Source organism: Pelodiscus sinensis, chromosome 3 (assembly GCF_049634645.1).
Source record: "Pelodiscus sinensis isolate JC-2024 chromosome 3, ASM4963464v1, whole genome shotgun sequence".
Lineage (NCBI taxonomy): Eukaryota > Metazoa > Chordata > Testudines > Trionychidae > Pelodiscus > Pelodiscus sinensis.
The window spans coordinates 70,868,533-70,892,322 of record NC_134713.1 but is presented as its reverse complement, the minus strand read 5'-3'; the positions used below and the strand labels follow the sequence as shown (position 1 = coordinate 70,892,322).

The 23,790-nt window shown below is 41.2% G+C and overlaps 1 protein-coding gene across 1 annotated transcript in view; it reads left to right on the top strand.

The window, feature by feature from the left end:
* MCHR2 (melanin concentrating hormone receptor 2) overlaps nt 1-23,790 on the top strand; it is a 45,042-nt gene that overhangs the window by 611 nt on the left and 20,641 nt on the right. The gene's annotated exons all lie outside the window — the stretch shown is intronic.

The following is a 23,790-nucleotide window of genomic DNA, read 5'->3' as shown; positions in this document are numbered from 1 at the left end:
TCTTGGTTTGGTGGATTTGTGACTCCAGACTGTAATGTTTTAAAATTCCTTTTCTGCTTTCTTCATTAATAGCTGCTATTAGAAACCAGCATAAGTTGCAGAATGTTGGTTTTAAATTAGAATGGTAAGAAATCAGAATATAAGGATGTTCTAGGGCAGGACACAGTGAAATGAATTAAAGGATGTAGATCTGATACTGCTTTGGAAAAAATAGGAAACAGGGAGAAACGCTTTTGGACATCAGAGCTAACTGTGTAGATCAAAAGGGCAATTTTTAAAAAAGAGAATGAAATCATATTCTCATAATTTCATCCTAAAATGAGTTAGAATCACCTCTTCTGATTAAATCATTCATGGTATAAGTATCTCAGTTCATTTAAGTAGCTTTGAGAATTCAGCAGGAAAATATTAAATGTACTTTTTTAAAAAAGGTTGTTGTGTTAATCTTTAAGAGCACATTTTACCAATATGAGAGGTTACCATCATATTAAAAAAACTATATCCTCCACCACGGGTATTCATTTTTTAATTACATCACATGAGAATAAATATAAAGATTAATATTTCCCAGGTGATATGCCTGAGGGTACTTTCACCACCAGTATAGAAATAAATATCTGCTTCGTATTGTTTAAAAAAGAAAAGACACTTGCTGATTTACTGGGACATATTATAACTAACTATGGCTATACAAGGGATAACTCCACTGGATTTTTTTTAAAGGCATTTCAAAAAAGATAAAAAAGAGTAACTTCTTTTACAGTTTAATTTGTGTTACAAATCGATAAAGATTATTTTAGCCATTGAGAGCAATGTCCATTATTTTCACTTAGGCTCATTTTATAACATACAGTGACAATCTGACAAGAGGTTTATATTCAACAAGCTGGTTTGGAAGCCCATTGTTCTTATTTCACAGGAGAAAAATTTTAGGAGCATAATATTGATTATGAAAAATAAATGAATACTGATTATTCTCTTATATTAGTGCAAGAACACTGGCTAAGCCGTAGTTTGGCAGAAAAAGACCAGGGGATTACAGTGGATGAGAAGATGGATATGAGTCAAAAGTGTGCCCTTAGCAAATAGTACATTGGGGTGCTTTAGTAGGAGCACTGCTTGCAGATCTAGCGAAGTGATTATTCCCCTTTAATTGGCACTGGTGAGGCCACATCTAGAGTCAGCGGCGGATTTAGGGCAGGGTGAGCGGGTCAGCTGACCCGGGCCCCGCACTTCCCGAGGCCCTGCGCATGTGCCGTGGTGCCACGGTGCATGCGCCGTGTCAAAGGAGGTGCCCCGCGGCGCTGCCCTGGGCCCCATGGCACTCTCATCCACCACTGTCTAGAGTACTGTGTCCAATTCTGGGGCCCCCATTACAGAAAGGATGTGGACGCATTAGGGAAAGTCCAGTGGAGTGCAATAAAAATGATTAGGAGGCTGGTGCATGTGATTTATGAGGGGAGGTTGAGAGATTTGGGCTTATTTAGTCTACAAAAGAGAAGAGTGAGGGGGGAGATTTGATAGCAGCCTTCAACTACCTAAAATGGACTTTCAAAGAGAGTGGAAAGAGGCTGTTCTCAGTTGTGACAGATGACAGAATGAGGAGCAATGGTCTCAAGTTTCAGTGGGGAGTGTGTAGGTTGGATATTAGTACTATTTCACTAGGAAGGTGGTGAAGCGCTAGAATGGGTTGCCTAGAGAGCTGGTGGAATCTCTGTTCCCTAGAGGTTTTTAAGTCTTGGCTTGATGAAGCCCTGGCTGGGATGATTTAGTTGGGGCTGGCCCTGCTTTTATCAGGGGGTTGAACTTGATGACCTCCTGAGGTCTCTTCCAACTCTATCATTCTATGGGGGGGAAAATGGCTGGTTACCATGTAAACATCTTATTAATGCACAAGTTAAACGGTTTTGATCCAGGACATTTCAAAGACTGCCATTCTGCCGTACACACCATTCATTTGTACTGCAAAACAGTAATGGCACACATGATTCTGAGATGCCAGAAATCTTAACTCTGACCTAATTTTTTTTAAAACACACAAAGGCGGACACTACTGAACCCTTTAGCTAATATTGAGTTTTGGTCCTTGAGGCCTAGTATGTGGTTATGGCAGGTGGGAGGCCTAGCAATGGTTGTGGTGCACAGAGCATAGGCCAAAGGAAAGGCATAGGCAGGGCCAGAAGATCTGTTACTAGAGATTCTTCTGTCCCCAGAAGGTTGGGCTAAAATAGCCTCTTTAGAGAAGCTCGCATGCAGATTAGATGGTGATTCTTTCATCCTGAGCTTTTTGCCCTGTGTCCAGTCCCTTATTCCGCTTGTGGGTGTTTAATGTCTGAGTGGTAGAAAGAGATCTCACATCCAATGTCCACTATTGTAAAATATTTTGCTAACACTATAAAACTTACACAGTAGCGTATACAATGTTCCCAGCCTCAATGGCTAGAGACATATAATTCTAAAGAGAGAGAGCTGCCCTGCAAAACCAAATCATCACTCATCATTAATCTGGTATTCATGGATGAAAGTGAAACATCTTGTTATAGATGGTTTACACCAGTGTTTCTCGACTAATGGTACAAGTACCCTCGGGGTACTTGAGAGAAGTCTGGGGGAGTAAATCAACACAACTGAAATTTGGAGAAAACTGAACTTTTGTTTTAAGTTTTACAGTGCTTTATTATTTTTTGTCCTTTTTATACCCAAAAATTTCATCGCCCGCCCAGCTATGATTAAGTTGCTTAAACAAATGTGTTGCAATGGTAGAAAAAAAATTGGTGTGTCTGAAAACTAGGTACTGGCGGTACTTATAATTTTTTTTTAAAAAAAAGGGGGTACTTTATTTAAAAAAAAAAAGGTTGAGACACACTTGTTTACACAAGTCTCTCATCACTGAGTAGCTGCCACTGAGGCTTATATTCTAGAATCCAAGTTTTCTTTAGAATTACTTGAGCAAAGCAAACAGGCCTTTTCTCTGCTTTTACCATGAATTATCCTATTCCATTAGCAACTCAAAACAGTCCTAAATGTGCACTCATGAAAGCATAACCTGGCTTCAGTGTTAAGGGAAGTCACTTTGGCTAATGGCCATTCCTGTTTGCTTCCTCTCAAGAGAAGAGCTAGAAAGTATTAAATAGAGTTTAGCTCTCATGAATAACATAGTACACAGGGAAACTGGCATTTCTCTCAGATTTTCATCTTTGGTCTAGCTTAGAGGTTCTCAAATTGTGGGTTGAAACCCCAAAGTGGATTGTGACCCACCTCCCCCCCCCCCCATTTTAATGGGGTCACTAGGGATGGCATTAGTCTTGCAAGGCCTGGGCCTGGGGATGAAGTCCTAGCCTCACTGCCTGGGACCAAAATCAAAATATGAGTACCACCACCCAGGGCCAAAGGCCTGTGTGGCTGGGTTCAGGTTACAGGCCCATAACCTGAGGTGGTGGGGCTTGGGCCTTGGCCCCAGGCCCAAGCCCTGAAAGTCTAATGCCATTCCTAGGGCAGCAGGGCTTGGGCAGTTTCAGGCTTTGATCTTCCTCCTGGGATTGTGTAGTAATTTTTGTTGTCAGAAAGTGGTTGTGATGCAATTGAGTTTGAGAACCCCTAATTCTAATGGATGTTTTTGAGGGGAGAGGGCACTGCTTAACCAATAACTTCCTGCTCAGAAATGCTTGGAAGTTGGTCATCTCAAACAAACTAGAAAAATTCTGTTCGACCTTTGGCTATGTCTAGAATACGCCAAAGTTCCGAAAGAGGCTATGCAAATTCCCATGGAATTTGCATATCTTCTTCCGATCTCACTTTTGAAAGTGAAAGTAGTAGTTGGGATGCATTTTTTTGGCAATCCCCTCCCCCTTTATTGAAAAGCCGCTCTTTCTCAAAAAGTAGGTTTACTCAGCTTTTCGAAAAAACGGGGGGGATTGCCAAAAAATGCATCCCGACTACTTTCTCTTTTGAAAGCTCTGCTTTTGAAATTGAGATCAGAAGATATGCAAATTCCCATGGAAGATGAGCCCTTTGATAATGAGGTCTGTAATTCTTCCATCTACTGGTAGCATGCTATCATTAGGTATTATATTCACAGGAATCCCAGTTATGAAATCAGGGTTTCGTTGTGCTAGGTGCTGTACAAACATAGAACAAAAATATGGGCCCTGCCTCAAAGAGATAAGTATAAGATGAGACAAGAAGTGAATACAAACAATTGTCAGAACATAAGGAAACTGACACATTAGCCAGAATGATGGGTGGTGTTTCAGCGCTTGGATATCCATAGTCAAGGTTTTTTGTAGGCAAAGGAGAGGTTTAAGAAGATTTTCTATGTAGCTTCTCCCAAATAGGAGAAGCATGAAGATGCTTTTCTGAAAATTAAACAAGTAACAATGAAGGTTGACGACATTAGCAGACTGGAGGTAGGATAGTATGTTCCAATGGAAAAAACATTGGGCATTGGAGACATGGGTTTACCTCAGGTTTACCAGGAACTTATTTTGTGATCTTGAGCAAGTCTCATGCTTTTTCTACCTCCGTTTCCTTATCAATAAAATATTTGCTAATCCTTATAAAAGAGATCTATTGCTGACAAGTACTGTATGTATTTTAGGCATTGAGTATCATTCGTATTATTCCCATTTAGTCCTCTGGACAGATCTCTGATTGCAACTGATTTTTGAGTTTAGAACTTTTCCTTTAGCTTCTTGAGACAAATTACCAGGAACTGGTAGATGCATGACTTCACATGGACACCTGGTGGATGCATATACCGTATATACTCGAGTATAAGCCGAGTTTTTCAGCACAGTTTTTGTGCTGAAAAATGCCCCCCTCGGCTTATACTCGAGTCAGCATCTCGAGAACTGAGGCGGGCGGGCTCAGCGCGTCTCTGCCGCCGGCCGGGTCTAGCCGCGTGAGCCCAGAGCTCCGGCCCCGGTAACCGAGGCACTCGGGGCGGGGGGGCGCTGCCGGGAGCGGGCTGGGCTCCATGTGTCGGGGGCCGTCGCTGCGCGGGGCTCTCGGAGCCTCTGCCGGCCGCTTGGGTTGCGGGTGCGCCCGCACGTGCTGCTCGGAGCCAGCGGCCTCGCCCCGGGTCTAGCCGCGTGAGCCCGGAGCTCCGGCCCCGGTAACCGAGGCACTCGGGGCGGGGGGGCGCTGCCGGGAGCGGGCTGGGCTCCATGTGTCGGGGGCCGTCGCTGCGCGGGGCTCTCGGAGCCTCTGCCGGCCGCTTGGGTTGCGGATGCGCCCGCACGTGCTGCTCGGAGCCAGCGGCCTCGCCCCGGGTCTAGCCGCGTGAGCTGGTGCTGGGCGCTTTCTTGCAGGCGGCCCTTCAGGGGCTCATTGGATTGGCGGGAGGACTTTGAGGACTGTGTTGTGATCTTCTAATATTTAACATTACCGGTATTTATTTATTTATTTCTCCTACCAAGAATTCTTAAGCACTTGCACTGAATTTGTCCTAAAAGGTAAAACCCTGCATGTAAAGTTTATTGTTCAGTGAGATCTATTAGATGATCATTAATTAATATACAATCTCTCTCAACTTATGACGCTGAGCTGTATACTCCTTACACAATATGTGGAATACAGGGGATGGAGTGGGTGGATTCTATAAGGAGTGGGGCTTATGAGAAGTAAGAGGGGTCAAAAAGGAGGGACGGGGCCTGGCGCCCCCCCATCCTAAAAATTCTTTTTTTTATCCTGTTAGAAATGGATCCCAATATTGGTACTTCTAATCCTGGACCAAAACAAAAACGCAGGTCATACGAAGCTGGTTTAAAACTTAAGGTTGTGTCAAGAGCAGAAGAAAGCAATAACAGTATTGCAAGTAGGGAATTTAGTGTTGACGAAAAACAAGTAAGGGAGTGGCGGAAAATGAAAGCTGACTTGGAAAAGATTCCAAAGGCAAAAAAAAGCTCGACGTGGTTTAACGACTTCATATGGGGCTCTAGAGACTGAATTGCATAAATGGGTTATGGAGTGTCGTCAAAATGGTTACTGTGTAACACGCATGGAATTCGCTTACGTGCCCTTCAAATGGCTAAAGATGACAAATTTAAAGCACCAGGCATTGAAAATTTTGTTGCATCAGCAGGATGGTGTACCCGCTTCATGAATAGGTTTGCCCTATGTTTGCGGCAAAGAACGAAGATTTCACAGAAGCTGCCAAAAGACCTTGATGAAAAAGTGGTGTCATTCCATTCATTCATCATAAAACAAAGAAGGATCCATAACTATGACCTGGGAGATATTGGGAATATGGATGAAACGCCTATGACCTTTGATCTTCCAAGCAACAGAACTGTGGCAAGTTTGGGAGACAAAACTATTTTACTAAGAACCACAGGAAATGAAAAAAACCATTTAACCGTCGTTCTGTCATGTTTGGCTAATGGAACTAAGCTGCGGCCTGTCATTATTTTTAAAAGAAAGTCCTTGCCTAAAAAGGTCAAATTCCCACCACGAATTATAGTGCGTGCACATATTAAAGGCTGGATGGATGAAGACAGAACAAAAAAATGGCTGGAAGAAATTTGGAAGGGACGACCAGGAGCAACCTTAAAGAAAAAACCATCACTGCTAGTTTGGGATATGTTCAGAGCCCACACATCTGATGACATAAAAAAAATTGGCAAAGTCTTCTCAAGTTACTTTGGCAGTTATTCCAGGTGGGCTGTATTGCAGCCCCTAGATGTGTGTTTAAATAAACCTTTCAAAGACCGTGTGCGAAAGATGTGGCATGAATGGATGTCATCTGGTCAAGCTCGACTGACAAAAGTTGGAAATCTGAGGAAGCCAGACATAGAATTGATAGCACAGTGGGTTCGTGATGCATGGGAAGAGATTCCAGAGGACCTGGTGCAACGCGCCTTCAAGAAATGTGGCATTAGTAATGCTATGGATGGCAGTGAAGACAGCGCTTTGTATGAGAACGACAGCAGTGATGGTGATGACTGGGAACTCAGTGATGATGACAATGTCTATGCTGATAACCTCACACCAGCTGAAGCTCTGTTTGGACATACAGATGATGAGGAGGAGAACTCCAGTTTTGAAGGATTTTAGCTCTTATGTGTTAGCTTGGTTGCTGATTGAGCTAAGGTTGTTGTACTTTTAAAGTTATGGTATTTTTGATACCATATTGTTTTTGTTGACCCCCTTTTGCACTTACAGAGCTAGGTTATTGTTTTTCTTTGAAATAAATATTCATGTAATTTTATAGGTATCTATCTTCATTTTTTACATTTACCAGTAGCTGCCTCATTTCCTACCCTAGGCTTATACTCGAGTCAATAGTTTTCCCAGTTCTTTGTGGTAAAATTAGGTGCCTCGGCTTATATTCGGGTCGACTTATACTCGAGTATATACGGTATTACATGGATTTCTGAACAAATGTCCCAGAGACAGATTTTCTTTCTCCCCGTCCTCTCTCCCCCATGGGATCTAAAATGAATTCAAAATGCAAATGATGCTTGTAGAACTCATTGCTTTATTAATTGTGCTCACAAGGTAGATCAACATTGGAAAAATAACTTTAGAAGATGGACAGTTTCATATATGACCAATCACAAAGCTTTTATGATGCCCTTCACTGATTAAAATGACTGTATTCTATTCAACAAACTGTGCTGAATACTCCTCTTTGCCTGAATATCAGGCATTCAGCACATTTTGGTAAAATTACTGAAATATAGGAACTTCATCTTGGCCAGCAGTCTAAAGACTAGACAGTAATTCCATACTTACAAATATGAAGTGCTAAACAATGCCACCATAAAACTGTTAATTATGACTTCTCCTGAACTTTCAAAGTACTAGCCTTTCAAAGTCAGGCATTACTGTACAAAATAAGACCTTGTCCAGCAAGTTTGTACATGCATTTTACTTTAAATATGTGCGCACTTTCAGGACTGAGGCCTTCTCCCCGCAAAGCACATTTATAACTAACAATTCCCAATAACATCAGAATGAGAGTAGACCACACCACTACTTCCTGAAACGCTTGAGGTAGAAATCATGTTTAAAAGAGATGTATTCATTTTCTAAATCAGCAACATCAATTGTCCACTTATTTGTATCCCTCCATCTGTCTGAGGGTACATCTACTCTAGCCCCCTATATCAATCTAGGGAGGTTAATGAGGGCGACCAGAATTGCAAAACAAACCCAGGATTTAAATATCCCACGCTTGATTTGCATGTTCCTGGCCGGACACCATTTTAGAAATTGACTAGCCCGAAGTAAGTACCCGCGTCTACGTGCAGCAGTGAAATGGGATTCCGATTTAAAGCCCTTAATTCGAATTAACTGGTAAACCTCATTTCAGGAGGAATACCAGCTAATTCGAGTTTAAATCAGAATCCCGTTTCACTGCCGTGTGTAGACGCAGGCAGTTACTTCAAGCTAGTCAATTTCTAAAATGGCGATGGGCCGGGAACATGCAAATCAAACATGGGATATTCAAATCCTGGGCTTGATTTGCAATTTTGGTCACCCTCATTAGCCTCCCTAGATCGATCTAGGGGGCTAGTGTAGATGTACCCTGAGTGTTTAATTGTTTATTTCTTTCCAAAAGAATATATCGAATCATACATATATTCATATCACACGTCACATCAAATAGAACTAATCAGAGGAGCATATGGCCTTTCAAGAAACTCAAAGGGGTTATAGAAACACCAGGTTATTTAATTCTCACTCTCCCTAATCAAGTGGTGAATAGGAGGGTTTAGAACTGGATGGGAAAGGATTTTTCTGCGCTCTAAGAATTTTTGAGATTTCAAATTTTTCAGTTTTTTGTCCCAATTCAGGAAAATCTCAAAACTTTGCACAAACCATTTTGGATTGAGTGAATTGAACCATTTTGGTTTGAAACATTCAAAAATTTTTATTGCAGCTTTGAATGTTTCTGTATTTTTTTTTAAAATTTATTATGAATTTATGTAAACAAATACAGAGCTTTTACATGACTTGCTCTATCCCCCGCTTTCCTCCATGCCTTCCCCTCCCTTCAACCCCTCTTCTTCTGGCACCCACTCCTCCTTTCTCCTCTTCCTCTCTCTTGCTCCCATTGTCCTTCCCCTTTCCTCTCCCAGCATCACCCTCTCCCCTCCCCTCTTCCACCCCCACTGACATCTTCCCTCCTGTCCCCCCTCCTGCCCTTTTCCTCATCGTCTCCTCTTGGCCCTCTGGCATTTGTCTCTCCTCCACCCTGCCCCTAGATGCCTTCCCCTTTTTTTCTCCTGCCCTGCCCCCTTTCCCTCTCAGCACAAGCCCCTTTCTCTCCTCACCACCACTCCCCACTTAGTTCTCTCCCTGCCCCTTCCCTCCCCTGCTTTCAAAGTGGAAAGCAGTTTTATGGAGCTGGATCCGGGCTGCAGTGCTATTTTTGGCACCACAGTTTGACCCAGCTGTTCCCGGGGTGGGACCATATGCCAGGGCTTCAGCAGAGGCCATCTGTGGTGCTATTTTTTAGTACCACGGTCCCAGTCCCCGCAGGTTGCATGGCTTCAGCTGGAGCCGAGCAGAAGCCACACAAGGCCTGTCCCGGTGCTATTTTTAGTATCATGGTCCTGGTCCCTTCAGGCAACCCGGGATCCAGCTGGAGTCAAGCGGCAGCCACACAAGGTGCATTCCAACCAGGGAAGACACATCGGAATGGGCCTCATGTGGCTGCCACAGCTGGAGCTGTGGCTGCCCATAGGGACCCAGACTGCAGTATTAAAAATAGCACCATGGGTGGCCTCCACTCCAGTCACGGCACCTACTGAGCTTGAGCGCACAGCGCCCGTGCCAGGCTCCATGCAGCTCCAGCTGGGGCTCCAAGGAATCTCAGAAGAGGCAGTGCTACCAGACCAGGACCTCATGTGGCAGAGGTGTTCCTGCAGGGGAACGGAGGGTGGGAGAGAGAGAGGAGCTGCACACCACTGGAAGCTAGCCAGGTTGCCCTAAAGGCCCTGCTGGGGGGCAGGGTAGGAGGCTGCTGTGTCACACCAGTGTGGGCTGGTTTCTGGGGCATTTCACTACTTGATGGAGCATCAGGCCAGAGTATTTAAATTCAGGAGAGTCCTACTTTGAAGTAGGAATAAGAGATCCTCCGGAAATGGGCTTTTTTCCGGAGGATCGGGGCCAGTGTAGACGCTCTTTTCCAGCTTTTCTAAAAGCCGGAAAAAAGCGGCGGACATTTTTATTTAAATGCCGCGGGGGATATTTAAATCCCCCGCGGATTTCCCTATTACGACCTGTAAAATTAGCATGCCCCTTTCGGAAAAGGGGCCAGTGTAGACGTAGCCTGGGTGTTACTGTAATACGAAGAATATTTTTCCTCTGCATATCTCAGATGACTTTACAAAGGTAGAGAAACAACATTGTCTATATTAAGCAGCTGGATAAGCAGAGTCATAAAGAGCATAAGAGGTCTGCACAAGTGGCCAAAGCAAAAACTAAACCCTTATCTTTTACAACCCAGAACTATAGTTCCATCCAATAGAAAAGAGGTAATGGAATTACAGGGAAAATGAAGGATCAACAATGAGGCCAGTGGAATCCTTCTAATGGTTAAAATTAGATGAGTTTTTATTTCACAAGATCCAGAATGCCTGAATAGATAAATGTTAAACAAGCTAATTAATAATAGAACCTGAAAATCAAAAAATGAGTACACCTTTCAGAATAAGAATTTGATAATGTCAAAGGCAGTAGAAAAATCAAGAATTATAACTGATGTCTGACTTGGATCATAACAGATAAATTAGCTTCTCCATGCATAAATCAGCCCATGGCAAGGTGAGGTTTAATAAGAGGGTGATATCTATTTGATTAAATTGCCACCAACTCCTCACACAAGCTTGCATAATTTATAGGAGAAAGCAGCTAATCTTCCTGTTCCTTCTTTCTGGTGTAGAACTGAAAACAAATCCATATTAGGCCAAACTCTCCCTATAATACTCCCTTACAGCTATGAGTCATTTACAATGGTAGGGAATATTTAAAAAAAAATAAGTATATCCTAGCTCTCAAATCTATGGGTTAATTAAAAACAAATAGAAAGACAAATAGGGGCATATTTATATGCAAGAAACCAAACTATTAGTTTGGTTAAACTCCTCTCTAAGAAACCTAAAACCACATTTACCCAAGACTCCACATTTAACCTAGACAAACCACTAGTGGATCATTCTTCTCTGACAATTTGGCTTGCAGACAATGAAGAAGTCTTTAGTTCTGCAGCCTAGTAAAGGACTCAATTGAAGTTTCTTGTTCTTCAGGCTCTGTTTGAAGCCTAAACCACACCCTGTCAATGGTCCTGAGTTTAAACCACTATGGATTTATTTACCCTGCAGTAAAAAACCTGTGGCTGGGCCTTTTACTAAGAAGCTGTTTAATTGTGTAGACATTTGGACCTTGGCTGGATCCATGCAAGAGAGGGATGGACCCAGAGCTCAGGCTACAGACTGAGTCCGAAAGGCTCCCATGGCTCAGATTAAAGTGCAGCCAGAGTCAGCTGGCAGGCACCAACTTAGGGTGCCTAATTGCATTGTGGACACAACTATGATATTAGAATGTGCAATCCAGACCACTGATGCTTTGTTTCTATATCTCCCATCTGGGCTGCTCACAAATATCCTTCCAGCGTTCAACATAAGAACAGCCATACTGAGTCAGACCAAAGGTCCATCTAGCCCAGTATCCTGTCCGCCAACAGTGGCCAATACCAGATGCTCCAGGTAATCTTCACGTGATCCCTCTCCTGTCACCCACTTCCAGAGAAACAGAGGCTAGGGACACCATTCCTACCCATCCTGGCTAATAAGCATTGATGGACCTAACCTCCATGAATCTATCTAGCTCTTTTTTGAACCTGTTAAAGTTCTAGCCGTCATCAAATCCTCTGGCAATGAGTTCCACAGGTTGACTGTGCGCTGAGTGAAGAAAAACTTCCTTTTGTTTGTTTTAAAGCTGCTGACTCTGAAGAGAAGCCATCATGGACCCCCAGGCAATACCAGTTAAGTTTTCTAGTTAAAGAATAAAACAAGTTTATTTAAATACCAAGAGACACTTTTTACACTAGTACAATTACAAGTCATTAAAGTCAGAAATCACTTACAAGAGAAATAAGATAAAATGCTTCCCAGTGGTAAATATTAACAAACTAGACTTGGTTCAAGGCAAAATTCTTACTACTTTTTCCCAGCAACAGGACTGATCGAATTTCATGTCAGGATCTCTCTGTGAGTCAAATGCACTGGTTTATTTTGTCTTCGTAGGTGCAAAAGCAAGAGCGGGACAAGGAGAGACACCTTGGAGTATTGCCTCCCCCCTTTGTAGTTCAACTACCCTTTAAAATGCATTTTCCTGAGGGTTACCCATAGATGAAATTTATTCGTACTGTGAGGATGGAGACACGATATCTCTTGACAAAAGAGATTCCATGCTGTTGTATGCTAAGTTGTAGATCTATTTGTTCCTGTCCTCCTCCCTCCCTCCCCCCCCTTTTTTTTTGTTTGCCAAAGAATGGCCAAAGGTGCTGGTCCATTGATTTTGATGGCATCTGGCTAAGGCATCAGCTTGTCTTTTTTCTTAGAGAAACTGATTTACTTAGACTTGTCCAGTGAACACATTTCCAACCTAATTTCAGTATATGTTTGTACTGGCGCTACACAAGTTTCATCATGATATTATTGACCAGGTAGTTATTCATTTTCAAATGAAGCCTCACAAGGCATATTTTCTACAAAGATTGTTACAAGGGTTTGAATACAGCGGTGCATCCAGTTACAGTGACACAAACTATCAATGAAGTCCAGAGTCCCAACTGATTTTATCTCAAACTTTCCAATGTCTTATATAGTGACTGAAATTTCATTTCCAGATTCTAGGCAATTTTATTCTATTTCCCTCATGATTCACACATGCATTTGAGATCTATTCCATCACATTAAATCTTTAAAAGCTTTAAATTAAAGTAGTTTCCATGGAATTACCAACCTGAAATCCTGACTGACAGGTTCATAGTCATCAAGGTCAAAGTCATGTAAAAAACATTGTCATTTGGCTCTGAGCCATACATGCAAGTACTCAAGAAATAAATGGGAACAGAAAAAATGGGACGGAAAAAAAGATCTAAGGAACCAGCATAATACGGAGGGGTGTAACAGAGGAGGTTTCTGGGAACACTGCTGAGAAAGTCAAACAGGGTGAACTGCTTAGAGACAGGACTATTTACAGCCCAAGACTGGGGGTCCTCCACTATCAGGCACATCAAACCAGACACAAACAACACTTCTGTTCACCAACTGGCTATCAAGAAGTCATACAAGAATCCCTTTAGACACTTTGGTTTTCCTGTGCCATCATGGGTACTACTCCTTGCACAGGTGAAAAGTTATGAAAACCAATCTTATCAAATCAGAACAGGCTCTTCCAATCAGAATGGACCAGCCTCACTCCCAGGTCAATGTAGACCTCAGTTCTTACTTAAAAGAGCATGTTGTGAGAATCCTTTAGAACCTAAAAGTTTATTAGAGTGAAAGGATGAGAGTAAAATTATAGGAATAAAGTAGGGTATGTCTACACTACCCTCCTAGTTTGAACTAGGAGGGTAATGTAGGCATACCGCACTTGCAAATGAAGCCCGGGATTTGAATTTCCCGGGCTTCATTTGCATAAGCGGGGAGCCGCCATTTTTAAAACCCCGCTCGTTCGAACCCCGTGCAGGGGTGTACCGGTAGTTCGGAATAGGAAGCCTAGTCCGAACTACCTAGTTCGAGCCCCGTGTAGCCGCGCTGCACGGGGTTCGAACCAGCGGGGTTTTAAAAATGGTGGCTCCCCGCTTATGCAAATGAAGCCCGGGAAATTCAAATCCCGGGCTTCATTGCAAGTGCGGTATGCCTACATTACCCCACTAGTTCGAACTAGCGGGGTAGTGTAGACATGCCCATATACACTAATTGCAGAGTTCTTGGTGCAGGCTTGTAGCAAAGATGGAATATGCTTCTGGCTTAAAACATGTCTCTGGAATACATCCTCTGTTAGGATGGTTCAACAGTCCTTTCAGGCTTCAGTTAATAGCAGAGATCCTTCATAAGTGATTACCCAGATTCAGGGGCAGATGAGGATTTTGCTGGGCCCAGGGCAGCACAATTTCGCGGGGCACCCCCTTTGACACGACGCATGCGCGGGGCTTCTTGAAGCGTGGGGCCAGGGATGGCTGCCCTGCTCGCCCTGCCCTATATCCACCCCTGCCCAGATTAAAGACAAAAATGGAGGATCCTCCCAAGGCCCTCTTTACACCTTTGCCCATGTGGAGGGAAGCCCATTGTTCTCCCTGTGTTAAAGTATGTCCCAAGATGGAGTTTGTCACCTGAGCAAGTCACCTGTCCAGTCCTTTCTAGACAGCAGCCATCACTTACTTGTTGGTCTGAAACAATCTCATCAGATGTGGATTGGCACTACCTAAGGTACTGCTATTCACTCGACTAATAGTCTTATCACAAAAGGCTGTCCAAGCCTCCTGTTGATATCTCCCAGAAGCAAACATTTTGAAATACAAGCACATAGACAATACTTATAACCAGTGTTCTGTCTAAGCTGTGTGGCAGCACAGCTTCACAGGTGATTAATCAGCCCTGCCGAGACAGAGGTTCAGGGCTCAGTGCAAAGAGCTGACAAACTGGGTGGGGCTAATTAATCACCTGGGAAGCTGCACTTCTGTGCAGATTAGAGGAAACACTGCTCTTAACTTCAAATACAATGAACATACATTCATATGAATAGTATAAATAGAATCAGAAATCATACGCTTTTTTTGTTGACCTCTTACTTGATTACTTTTGATTTGTATGTTCACAAGCCAATAACATCACAAGGGGGAAGAGCACATCATCAGTTATGTCAAAATAACTTGTGGCTTGTGTAGACGCAGGATAGCTATTTAGGGATACCTCCAATATCCCGAAATAGCTGTGCAGTGTAGACATACCCTTAGTTTTCGCTATGAAATTAATGCATACTAATGAAATTGGCAGTGAATGAAACCTAAAGAAATGGAAAGATTGCAGGAAAACCAGCCTTGCAGCAAATAAACACCTCAATTCTGTGTTTCAAAATAAAGTAGCAAAGTTGCTAGGAAAGGATAAGATAAAGTAACATATCACAAACTTTTATTGTTCTGCCTTTATCAAAATTAATATTTAACAACAAATGACAGATTTTATGAAGCACTTTCTCCCACGTATATTCACCAATCTTTCTCTATTTGAGCATATTTTGTCTTGGCATTTGAGATCCCCCTAGATGCATATGTGCTGGGTTTCCAGTCATCTATCTCCATATAACTGAAATGGCTAAGGGTATAGCTGCTAATTTTAGCTGATGCAGCAGTAGCCTTGGGAAAATGGTAAGACATCAGCCCTGGGAATTCTGTTCTATTTAGGTTCTTACACTGCACTCAACTCAATGATATCTAATCGCTTCCCACAAACTAAAATGTTATGTGTATACATTTCTGCTTTTTCCATGTTTGCAGATTTTGGCTTATTTTCTTTTGAGAGAATTCTGTGATACTGGGATTGTAGACAGGAGGCAAGAAAAAGAATGTATTCAGAATAGCAGTATAGAAATTGTCAGTTTGGCACTCTGAGGGAGGAATGGAAGTTGGTTGATCTAATCTAGAGAATAGTGTTGCACAATCAGTTTGGGGATTAGATCTTCCAAGGTGAAAAGAATGTATCTTTTTTTGGTCTGTGCAGAGATAAACATGCCTATATAACTGCAGAATAGGTATAATAAGGGCATACCACTTTCAGCACAGTAATATGCTTTATTACACAACCCTTTTTCTCCTAACCACTTCTTCCCTCATTTTGGAAAGCAGTAGGAATGGTGTTATGTGGCCTGAGCTGAGTGAATAATGTGTCTTCTTTAAATCAGGTAATTTTTTTCTGATCGCTGTCCCAACTTACTCCGTATGATGTCAGAGGTGATAGACACATACATTTTGTCTTTGTACTATGACGTCATGAGAGTGGGGCATGCACAGCTGGGTTCCGAGTCACAACCATTACTTGTAAGAATTTGCCTCCCCAAAACTGCTTCTTTACACAGCAGAGATGTTTTGATTTTGTTGAAAATGGAAGCCTTCTGTACCATAGACATGAGGATAGGATTTCGTCATTAAGAGAAAAAGAATAGTGTCCTAATATTATCTTTGATTTTTGTGCATTTAGACACTTGCTGTATTGGATAACATTTGGTCTTTTGCTAGTGTTTGTGTGGGACAGAGAAATATGGCAAGGACTATGCCACAATTCCAGTATCACTTTGCTAAAATGGGCAAAAATATTTTTTATTCTAAGCAGAGCATATGCAGTTTTGTCTTTGTAGTTGAGTGCTGATTTACTCTGGATGACACTTGACATTGATGATTGGATTATGCATTAGTTTTATGGCTCATCCAGCCATTTGTAAGGTAATGTGTTGTCAGACTGAGTATCCTGGATATGGAACAGAATTTTTTTAGAAGTCGAGGTTACAAAAAGAAGCTGACAAACCTGAATTCTTTGAAACCTGCTCTTTTAATGTCTACTTTCTAATACAACACTTTGAATAATATGTCCTGAATTTTGAAAAAAAAATTATGACTTTTCATACTCCACTGTTTGTGTTTTAGAGCTGTCAAAAGCATAGATTAAACAGCAGAAAAGTCATTTAATTTCTTTCAGTTACTATAATCTTAGGTGTTACATGTAACTATAGTGTATCAAAACCTTAGGTGCAGAAATATTACTTTGAAGTTGATGTGTTCCTTTAAACATTCATGGCCCAGTCTTGCTCCACATTGGCATCTAGAACTACCTAATGATTTCAAAAGAAGCAGTAGAAACTCAAAATTCCCTTTTTAGTCAAAGGGAGTGGTTTAAATTGAAGACTTCTATGACTGAGCTCTCAGCCAAGAAATGTACTTGAAATGAAAGAAATTAAACAGTCTGCTTTTTACAAAATTTCCTATCAACTGTAGTTCTCTAATATATTTTTAGTAATGCCTTGAATATATTTAATACATTTTTAGATAATGTACAGTATCTGAGCAAAAACTTGACTATTACAAAATCTCTCTCTTTATTTAGCTTGACAAAGAGAGTGGCTTCCTGGCTAGAGTAGGGGGCCAGCTGTGTTTTATTCACAATGTAGACATGTTGATTAAAGTCCTTGCCATCACACATCATTTTCATGTGTACATACACTTATCTTCTAGGTTGTTTCCTTGTGATCTGGCTGTCTGCATCCATCTGTTTTCTCCTGTTTTGTACTTAGATAATAATCATGGGACAGGGACCACAGTTCTCTGTATGCTTCATGGTTGCTGCTCTGTCCTCAGTGGGGAGCTGCTGCTGTAGATGAGGAAGAAAAGCCCCTCCCTCAGCTAGACAGCTCTGTGGAGACCTGAGCCCCTGGGTGGGTGGGGCTCATTAAGCAGCTGCCAGCTGTGCTACCACACAACTTAGAGGGCACCTTGGCAGACTGTCCTTTAGTTCTGTGTTTGAATAGCACCTATGGGAAATGATCAGGGCTCCTAGATGCCATTGTACAAATATTAAATAATAATTGTTTCAAAATTACTCTAATTTTCCATGAAAGGCACAGAATATAACTCTTACATTACTTGTCCACATGCATTCTAGTAGTAGCAAGTGTATTCTTCAGGTGTTTAGTATTTATATGCTGCAATAATAAATAGGAAAGGAAGCTTTTTATGTACATTGGGAATAATACAGAAGACAGCAATTTAGATGCTGTGTTTTAGAAATCTCTTTATGCATTTTTAGTGTGAATAATTTGTTCTTTGGTAGTGTATGGCTCTGGGTTTTTTGCAGGAAAATTATAGCTGTGCATTTTTACTAATGTGTGCCTGTCTCACATTTCATACAATGCTACTAGTGCCCAGCTCCTGCGCTTTTGGTAACAATGAATGGCAGTGAAACTCTGCCTCCTAAAAACTGGTATCAGGGTCCTTTTATTCCCCAAAATATAAAATATTTTTAATTTACAGTCAGGACAAAATATCTCTGTTAGTGAGATGAACATATTTTATTATGCATGTAGCGTACAATAATGTAGTGTGGCATGAGCAATTCAAGTGTCACTGCCTCCAACAGTGAGAAGGTGTCATTTTAATAATGAACCCAACTAAACATGATTTTTGAGAGAGTGGAAACATACTGCATAATGTTTTGGTTTTTTTTTTTTTTTGTGGTTAGTTGCATTTTATTTTATTTTATTTTATTTTAATACTAGTTAGTTTTATTTATTGCTTGGGTCCTTAACTCAATTTTTGTTTTTCTTCATTTTACTCATCACTCTGGGGATGAGGGCTTCTGTATGCAGGCTGCCCCATGGAGAGTAGAGTACCCTAGCCCTCTCTCACTGCAGCAGCTTGGGGCCAGGTGAGAAGCATCTCTTCACGGCCAATGCAGTTCCAGCTAGGGGACAGACACACACACACACACAGGCAAAATCTCTCAAATATATAGTGGAAAGCTGTCCTTGTCCCCATCTCAGGCTCCTTGCTCCTATCCTATGCTCATTATACAGTATAAATGTCCCTGCCTTCCATCCCATATAACCTGCAGCCCCCATGTGGCTCCCTTTCTGTTTTATGAGAAACAATCCTATTCCAGCTACATCCCATTTTCCTGGCACAACCAAATCCTGACCTTACTTTAAGTTATGATAAGAGAAAGCTGTGTACTGAATTTGGTAGTCTGAGCTCTTACCATTTTGGAGGAATTATTGAACAGACAGACAGGAAAACTCACTCAAATATATAGTAGATAAATGTTTATTACAGTCTGCAAAAAAATGGTTTCTCATTACAAACTTTTATGAAATTATCTGAGGTAAACAGGATGAAATTCTGTAAGGTACTCCACTTAGGAAGGAACAATCAGTTGCACACATACAAAATGGGAAATGACTGCCTAGGACTCAAAATGCCTTAGAGGCTGTGGGATTTTGTTCTTCTACTTTGAAGGCCAGATTCTCTGTTGGATCATTGCACTGCTCAGGCAGAGTAGAGAGATCAGGTGCAGCCCGATCAGGCCATCTGAGATCCCCATTCCACATGTATCTGTGAAGGAGCTCTTAGGTGGTCTGAATTGATGAATCCAGCACCAGTACCTGCAACCATCCCTCAGTCACTCAGTTCTGTCACTGGGGATGTGCTGAAGATGAGGCTGAAGTGTGCTGCATTCCAGTTAAGCTCAGCTAGTGCACAGCCCCTTAGGGACTGATAGCAGCGCACATAAATTAGATCAGCAGTTCTCAACTTTTCCAGACTACTATAAACCCCTTCAGGAGTTTGATTTGTATTAAAAACTACTTGTTTATAAAATCAAACATAAAAATACATGTGACCCAGGATGCTCATATTGGGAAATTACTTACTTTCTCATTTCTACAATTTAATTACAAATAAATCAATTAGACTATAAATATTGTACTAACATTTCCATGTGTAAGTCTGTACTTACAAGGAGACTGTGCAGAATTTTAGTTTGCATTGACTTCAGTAGGGCTTTTTATGTAGCCTATTGTAAAACTAAGCCAATATCTAGATGAGTTAATGTACCCCTGGAAGACCTCTGTGTGTTCCCAGAGGTTCACTCAGGGCCCAGATTACTTTAGAGAATGAGAGAGCCATAACCAGCCCCTTGTCAAGTCTGCCCATCCACCACCCTTCCAACTCAACTACACCAAGCAGAAACCAGACAAAAGAGAATGTGCTCTGACAGTCCAATTGAAAATGTCAATGATAAAATGATAAGAGATCTAAATGAAACTCAGCAGAGGTGATGCCAGCTACAAATAGATTTTGGCTAATGTAAATGACAAAGCACAGTCCATGTAATTTCAGAGTCTATTTTTTACATGTTGCCCCACAACTTAACAGGTTGTTGCTTCTGCTTTGCCAACAAACTATTATATTTAGAGGTGAAAAGTGGGCACAGCATGAAGGAGAAATAATTGTTCCATTCTAGAAAGAGGGATGAGGTAAAGCAGGAGAAATCAATTAAGCTTAGCAAATAAAGAGACAAGGGGCAGCCAGGACATGAGAATGGTGCTGCACTAAGATGAATTCTGGCAAGACCTCCTCTATTAGCTCCAACGTTCTTAGTAAGCTCCAGAGTTATATAAACTAAAGTCTATACTATTAATCACAAGCAATTGGACACACCTTGCACATTATAGTCAAATCATCATTAATTTAATCTTGTCTGTCATTTTACAATAAAATGGCCTTTCCTATGGAGTCAGTTCTATGCATCTATGCAATTATATACTTCCTAACTGGGAATTATGACTAAAATAGTACACATCGGCAGCTCTTGAATAGCTGCCTGAGCCTTTTAAAACAAAATCCATATATTTTCAGAGTACAAGAGGGGTACTTAGCATCTTGTACAAAAACATCAACTAGGAAATAAAGATACGGAGATACTCAGAAATCGCAACAATACTATTACTTCGAATTGTGAGTAATTTGGTTATATTTTGCTATGAGTCTCCATCTGTTTGTGCTAAAATAAAATTCTTAGGCCCAAGGTTAGATTTTACCAAGCTGTTTTTATAAACTACAAGACTCTTAATTCATGAATGCTTTATACCACACAAAATCCCAAATCTGTTGATGTAATCATATAGTGATCAGATGCTAACACTCTTTTTCACACAGCCTGAAACAGATGTCTCTATAATTATGCTACTGGGAACTGCTTTTCTAAATAGTAAATTAATACTGGGTTTTTTTTCATCTCATCATGGCTACTAAGATCAGTAACTAAAGTTGGCATTCAGTAACTAAAGCACCAAAGCATCCAATTTTCCTTGTATGCTTCCTATAGTTCCATTTAAGATAAATGAACACATGACATAGAGAGAACAAAGTTCATGACTGGTGACTTACAGGGTAGGAAAAGAGAAAGAAATCAAACATAGCTAGGCTGTGACCACAATTTTCAAACTGGGAATCTAAATTAGTCTGTTAAAGTAATCATTTTATTCAACTCCATTAGTGATCTGTGCTTTTACTTTAAGAGGTAGGCCCACCAGCATCTACCGATATTAGCTTGTAATGATCCCACCTGAATTATGGGTGAGTAGCTTCTCCCTAAATAGTCAACAAACTGAAGGTAGCTAAAAAACAATATGATTTAGTATTCTTTAAAATGTCATGATTTTAATTCAGTCTCATGTTATTTTTGTGATGCGGTATCGTGTAGTGTTAATTTAGATGGTATACATGAGCCAAAGGTGTTAACATGATCCTGACTGCCCATCCTATTAAACAGTGATAAGCAAGGTTTGGGATTTGGCATTCAGAAACCTCAGCCTGCTTGTTCCCATGGCAAATACGCCATTAAAATGCCTTTTAACTTTTAATTATATATAAAAAGGAAAAACAATTCAAGTATTTTAAAATATTAAATGGGACTTTTATTTTAACAACATCCCTTGTTCCCCATCTCTTTAGCTGGAGAGAGTTTATCAAAGGAAAAAAACCTTTCTTTGAAAGTCATTTAGGTGGTATCAATACGGCAATAACTGTTCTTATTGGGGAAAAGGGAAGAGATGAGATGGGTTGGAACTTTCATTGCTTCTGTTATTAAAGTTTGATCCCATTTCCTAATAAGATGAAACAAGACAAACACACAATACAGGAGAGGAAAGAACTGCAATGATAGAAAATGCAGCTTCAAACAATGGACAACTTTTCCTACCAACTTCATCAAACAATCGTAAGCTAAGAATGCAGAATTAAGACTGGAAGCTCAATGTTAATTGTGTCCCCCTGGTTCTTCTGCCTTTCAAATAATGTGTCTCTTTATATCATTCTAAATCATTTATAATATAATTTCACACAAACCAGAACTGCTTCTAGAACCTTGTACCCAGTGGATTAGTGTCATAGAACTGGTCAAAAAAGGGGCAAATCTTCATACTCTCGAAATCTAGCTCTCTGCTGAACTTCTGCATTTCACACACAGGCCTCCCCAAAAGTCAGGATTAGATCAAGATGGTTTCCCATTTAGGGAAATCTATATTCCTTCCACTCAATACTGTTGGGCAGAGGTCCCTGTGGCAAGACTGAGCCCAGTAATATTTATTTCACCGCACAATGAATTCCACTTTGGCAGTGGTATTTCTTTGAAGTTATTTTCCCAACTCTCTTTTATCTTTCACTCCTCTTCAATTCCATATATTAAGATGAGGCACCCTTAGGGGAAAAAAAAAGATAGCTTTTGTCCCCTTACTGTGACTAGGACATCACAGACCTAGATCTTTTGTAGTCGTTCTCCAGCCAGTTGCTCTGAATGATCAGGTATTGCTGTTTATTCTCCATAAAGGGATATGCCCTGATCCTTCTATATAGTCCATGGGTATAGATTGGACAGTCATCGGAAGGTGAATCCTGCAGTATAGTTTCAAAACAGCTAGTCCTAGTGAAAGATCTCTTCTTGTTATCCTATGGAATCAGAAGTACTCAGACACACATGTCTTTGCCTTAAACTTGAGAGAGTATGGGTTCTGAATTAATTCAGCATGGTTAAGAATGTAAGAACGGCCATACTGGGTCAGACAAAAGGTCCATCTAGCCTAGTATCCTGACTGCCAACAGTGGCCAATACCAGATGCCCCAGAGGGAGGGATCACAACAGGTAGTCCTTATGTGATCCCTCCCCTGTCACATACTTCCAGAGAAACAGAGGCTAGGGACACCATTCCTACCCATCCTGGCTAATAGCCATTGACGGACCTAACCTCCATGAATCTATCTAGCTCTTTTCTGAACCCTGTTAAAGGCCTGGTCTTCACAACATCCTCTGAGAAGGAGTTCCACAGGTTGACTATGTACTGTGTGAAAAAACACCATTCTTTTGTTTGTTTTAATCCAGCTACCGATTCATTTCATATGATGACCCCTAGTTCTTATATTGTGGGAATAAGTAAATAACTATTTCTTATTCACTCTTTACATACCAGTCATGATTTTATAGACCTCTGTTATATCCTCCTTAGTCTCCTCTTTTCTAAGCTGAAAAATCCTCTTCAGCAACAAAAGCAGCCAAATTGCATTATTGTCTCCTAACCCAAGCCACAGGCAGTAACCCACTTCGCTTTTGAAATCACTTGCCTTGTATCTCAGTGCAATGGGAAACAATGTCCCCAGCATTTCCATTTCAAGCACTGGAAAATAAATCACATAGGCTGTGTCTACACTGGGCCACTTATTCTGGAAAATCAGCCGCTTTTCCGGAATAAGCTGCGAGCTGTCTACACTGGCCCCTTGAATTTCTGGAAAAGCACTGACGATCTACTGTAAGAAATCAGCTGCTTTTCCGGAAGAACTATGCTGCTCCCACTCTGGCAAAAGTCCTTTTTCCGGAAAACTGTTCCGGAAAAGGGCCAATGTAGACAGCACAGTAGTCTTTTCCGCAAAAAAGCCCCGATCGCGAAAATGGCGATCGGGGCTTTTTTCCGGAAAAGCACGTCTACATTGGCCACGGACGCTTTTCCGGAAAAAGGGTTTTTTCCGGAAAAGCATCCTGCCAATGTAGACGCTCCTTTTCCAGAAATACTTATAACGGAAAACTGTTCCGTTTTAAGCATTTCCGGAAAATCATGCCGGCGTAGACGTAGCCATACTCTATGAAGAATCAGATTCTGAATCAATTCTGACTGGGAATAAGATGTACACTTTTAACAGTGAAAGCAATTAACCACTGGAACAATATATCAAGGGTT